The sequence below is a fragment of the Chrysemys picta genome, unplaced genomic scaffold, assembly GCF_011386835.1.
Source record: "Chrysemys picta bellii isolate R12L10 unplaced genomic scaffold, ASM1138683v2 scaf635, whole genome shotgun sequence".
In the NCBI taxonomy this organism is placed as follows: domain Eukaryota; kingdom Metazoa; phylum Chordata; order Testudines; family Emydidae; genus Chrysemys; species Chrysemys picta.
In genome coordinates, this window is record NW_027053342.1 from 17,501 (window position 1) to 22,500 (window position 5,000).

Genomic DNA, 5,000 nt, shown 5'->3' on the forward strand with positions numbered 1-5,000 from the left:
ATCGGGCCCCTGGAAGTCTGGGGGGGGGGGGAATCGCCCCACGCCTCCGAGGAGGGCTGCCCGGGCGGGCCTGGCCCCGGAGCTCGAAAAAAAAAAAAAGGATCGGGCCCACTAGAGACATGGACCAGGCCGCCCTGGGCTCACCCTCCCCGGCCGCAGCGAGGGACTGCCTCCCGGCCGACTGGATCGGGCCCCTGGAAGTCTGGGGGGGGGGGGGGGAAATGGAACCTGACGCCTCCGAGGAGGGGACGCCCAGGGAAGGAGGGAGATCCGGGTTGACCTGGTGACCGGACGGGAAAGAGGCCACCGGGCGTGCCCCCGTTAAAACCCCTAGGGGTTGACCTGGTGGCCGGAAAGCAAACCGGCCACTGGGTAGGCCGGTCGGCAACCTAGGGGTTGACCTGGTGCCCGGGAAGCGAACCGGCCAGCAGGTGAACCCGTTCGATTCCACGGGTTGACCTGGTGCCCGGGAGGGGACTCTGAAAATTTTTCAGCCCTTTCGACTCGGGGTTGACCTGGTGGCCGAGAGGGGACTCGCACGGCAGGCAAGCCGCCCTGGGCTCACCCTCCCCGGCCGCAGCGAGGGACTGCCTCCCGGTCGACTGGATCGGGCCCCTGGAAGTCTGGAAAAAAGAATGGAACCTGACGCCTCCGAGGAGGGGGCGCCCAGGGAAGGAGGGAGATCCGGGTTGACCTGCTGACCGGACGGGAAAGAGGCCACCGGGCGTCCCCCCCCCCTTAAAACCTAGGGGTTGACCTGGTGGCCGGAAAGCGAACCGGCCAGCAGGTGAACCCGTTCGATTCCACGGGTTGACCTGGTGCCCGGGAAGCGAACCGGCCAGCAGGTGAACCCGTTCGATTCCACGGGTTGACCTGGTGCCCGGGAAGCGAACCGGCCAGCAGGTGAACCCGTTCGATTCCACGGGTTGACCTGGTGCCCGGGAAGCGAACCGGCCAGCAGGTGAACCCGTTCGATTCCACGGGTTGACCTGGTGCCCGGGAGGGGACTCTGAAAATTTTTCAGCCCTTTCGACTCGGGGTTGACCTGGTGGCCGAGAGGGGACTCGCACGGCAGGCAAGCCGCCCTGGGCTCACCCTCCCCGGCCGCAGCGAGGGACTGCCACCCGGCCGACTGGATCGGGCCCCTGGAAGTCTGGAAAAAAGAATGGAACCTGACGCCTCCGAGGAGGGGGCACCCAGGGAAGGAGGGAGATCCGGGTTGACCTGCTGACCGGACGGGAAAGAGGCCACCGGGCGTCCCCCCCCCCTTAAAACCTAGGGGTTGACCTGGTGGCCGGAAAGCGAACCGGCCAGCCGGTGAACCCGTCCGATTCCACGGGTTGACCTGGTGGCCGGGAAGCGAACCGGCCAGCAGGTGAACCCGTTCGATTCCACGGGTTGACCTGGTGCCCGGGAGGGGACTCTGAAAATTTTTCAGCCCTTTCGACTCGGGGTTGACCTGGTGGCCGAGAGGGGACTCGCACGGCAGGCAAGCCGCCCTGGGCTCACCCTCCCCGGCCGCAGCGAGGGACTGCCACCCGGCCGACTGGATCGGGCCCCTGGAAGTCTGGAAAAAAGAATGGAACCTGACGCCTCCGAGGAGGGGGCGCCCAGGGAAGGAGGGAGATCCGGGTTGACCTGGTGACCGGACGGGAAAGAGGCCACCGGGCGTCCCCCCCTTAAAACCTAGGGGTTGACCTGGTGGCCGGAAAGCGAACCGGCCAGCCGGTGAACCCGTCCGATTCCACGGGTTGACCTGGTGGCCGGGAAGCGAACCGGCCAGCAGGTGAACCCGTTCGATTCCACGGGTTGACCTGGTGCCCGGGAGGGGACTCTGAAAATTTTTCAGCCCTTTCGACTCGCGGTTGACCTGGTGGCCGAGAGGGGACTCGCACGGCAGGCAAGCCGCCCTGGGCTGACCCTCCCCGGCCGCAGCGAGGGACTGCCTCCCGGCCGACAGGATCGGGCCCCTGGAAGTCTGGGGGGGGGGGGGAATCGCCCCACGCCTCCGAGGAGGGCTGCCCGGGCGGGCCTGGCCCCGGAGCTCGAAAAAAAAAAAAAGGATCGGGCCCACTAGAGACATGGACCAGGCCGCCCTGGGCTCACCCTCCCCGGCCGCAGCGAGGGACTGCCTCCCGGCCGACTGGATCGGGCCCCTGGAAGTCTGGGGGGGGGGGGAAATGGAACCTGACGCCTCCGAGGAGGGGACGCCCAGGGAAGGAGGGAGATCCGGGTTGACCTGGTGACCGGACGGGAAAGAGGCCACCGGGCGTGCCCCCGTTAAAACCCCTAGGGGTTGACCTGGTGGCCGGAAAGCAAACCGGCCACTGGGTAGGCCGGTCGGCAACCTAGGGGTTGACCTGGTGGCCGGGAAGCGAACCGGCCAGCAGGTGAACCCGTCCGATTCCACGGGTTGACCTGGTGCCCGGGAGGGGACTCTGAAAATTTTTCAGCCCTTTCGACTCGGGGTTGACCTGGTGGCCGAGAGGGGCCTCGCACGGCAGGCAAGCCGCCCTGGGCTCACCCTCCCCGGCCGCAGCGAGGGACTGCCCCTCCCCACCCCCCGGCTGACAGGATCGGGCGCACTGGAAGTCCGGGACAGTATTTTCCCCGACGCCGGGGAGGGCGGGCGGAGGGGCTCTGGCGGCCAGCCCGGGCCCCGGAGCTCGAAAAGGAAAAAAGGACCGGGCCCGCGAGAGACGGGGGCCCTGCCGCAGGGGGGGGGGCAGTCCGACCGGGGCTCACCGTGCGGCAGGCCCGGGCGTCGGCAGGGGAAAGCGGGCGAGGAGGCGCGGGGCCGGGTGCCTACGGCCATACCGGACCGAACGCCCCCGATCCCGTCCGATCTCGGAAGGTAAACCGTCCCGGGCCTGGCTAGTACTTGGATGGGTGACCGCCTGGGAATCCCAGGTGCCGTAGGCAGCTTTTCCCGGTCCGAGTCAGCTCTCTCTCCTTTTCTGGGGGGGAAGGAGAGGGGGGGACGGGCCGGAAAGCCCCTCGTCGCTCCTGCCGAGTCGGAGGTCGCGGCCGCAGGTCACGGGTCTGGGCGCCTGGGGTCCGGCTCCCCACCCACCCGGCTTCCTCCGCGGAGGACCCCCCCCGGGGCCACCGAAGCCGCTGGGGGAGACGCCGGGCATGGGGCGGACTGGCCCGGACCCTCCCGGCCGCCGGCCCGCAGGTCCGCCCCGAATCCCCCCCCGCGGCCACCCAGGCCAGGCCTGGCCAGGCGGGACGGACGGCGGGTGTCCAGCGCCCAGCGGCTTCCTCCAGCGGGGACCCACGGACCCCAAAGCCGCAGGGGGAGGCCCCGGGCCTGGGACGGACTCGCTCGGACCCCCTGCGCCCGGCCGCCGGCCCGCGGGACCGCCCCGAATCCCCCCGCGGCCACCCAGGCCAGGCCTGGCCAGGCGGGACGGACGGCGGGTGTCCAGCGCCCAGCGGCTTCCTCCAGCGGGGACCCACGGACCCCAAAGCCGCAGGGGGAGACCCCAGGCCCGGGACCGACTCGCTCGGACCCCCCGCCTCCCCTGCGCCCGGCCGCCGGCCCGCGGGACCGCCCCGAATCCCCCCGCGGCCACCCAGGCCAGGCCTGGCCAGGCGGGACGGACGGCGGGTGTCCAGCTCCCAGTGGCTTCCGCCAGCGGGGACCCACGGACCCCAAAGCCGCAGGGGGAGGCCCCGGGCCCGGGACGGACTCGCTCGGACCCCCCGCCTCCCCTGCGCCCGGCCCCCGGCCCGCGGGACCGCCCCGAATCCCCCCGCGGCCATCCAGGCCAGGCCTGGCCTGGCGGGCCGGTGTGCAGCTCCCCCGGGCTTCCTCCCCCGACGACCCGCGCCCCCCTGAGCCGCAGGCGGAGACCCCGGCCCCGGGGCGGACCGGCCCGGGCTCGCCCGAGCCCCCTGCGCCCGGCCCGCAGGACCGCCCCCCCGAATCCCCCGGGAGAGGCCCGGCCTGCACGCCACTGACGACCCGCGGCCCCCAAAGTCGCAGGAGGCGCCCCCCCCCCCCCGGTTAGCCCCGTCTCGCTCCGCGCCCCCCGCCCCTCGCTGCCGGGACCGGGCGCCGCCCCAGAGTCAGCCGCAGCCGGCCGGCCTGAGAGCTGCCCTCCTGTGGACGACGGTGAGTTTACCTTGATACTAACCGGCCGTCAGCCAGGTCAACCCCATTGCTAGACTGGGGTGGACCTGGTGGCCGAGTGGGGACTTGGAACATTTGACAGCTGCTTCCCGGGGCTTGACCGGTTGTCCTGAACGCCCCCCACCCCCACCCCCAGCCCCCGGCTCCTGCTCCCCTCTCCCCAGCCTCGGTGCTCCGCTCCCTGCCTCGGAGGCTGCCTCTCTGCGGCGCCTGCATCGCCTCCGAGGACGCGCACCCTCCGGAGGCTGGACGTAAACCCACCACTGCCGCCGACCCGGCTCTCCGAGGGACGACTGTGAGGCCCCCCACCCCACCCCACCCCCGGACCGCCCTGGGGACGACTGCTAAGCCTCCCCCACCGGACCGCCCGGGGGAAGACTGCGACGCCTCCCGCCAGGCCCCCACCCAGCCTGGGGGAAGACTGCTAAGCCTCCCCCCCACACACACACACACACACTGTCGGGGGATGACGATTAAGCCTCTCCCGGACTGCCCGGGGGAAGACTATTAAGCCTCCCCTGGAACCACTATTAAGCCTGCCCCCGGAGTCCTCGGGGGATGACTGCTAAGCCTCCCCCACCGGACCACCCGGGGCAAGACTGCTAAGCCTCCCTCCCACACACACACACACTGTCAGGGGAGGACTATTAAGCTTTCCCGCTGGAGCGCCCGGGGCGGACGACTGTTAAGCCTGCCCCCGGAGTCCTCGGGGGAGGACTATTAAGCTTTCCCCCCTGGAGCGCCCGGGGGGGGGGGGGGGGGGGACGACTATTAAGCCTGGCCCCCGGAGTCCTCGGGGGACGACTATTAAGCCTCCCCCGGACCTGCTCCCTCTCGACTATTAAGCCCCCCCTCTGCGGTC

General features: G+C 71.0%; 1 non-coding gene across 1 annotated transcript; it reads left to right on the plus strand.

The window, feature by feature from the left end:
• Window positions 1-2,803: 2,803 nt before the first annotated feature.
• Window positions 2,804-2,922, plus strand: LOC135979074 (5S ribosomal RNA). Its single transcript, XR_010596397.1, has one exon. It is a non-coding gene; the product is annotated as a 5S ribosomal RNA (ribosomal RNA).
• The last annotated feature ends 2,078 nt before the right edge of the window (window positions 2,923-5,000 follow it).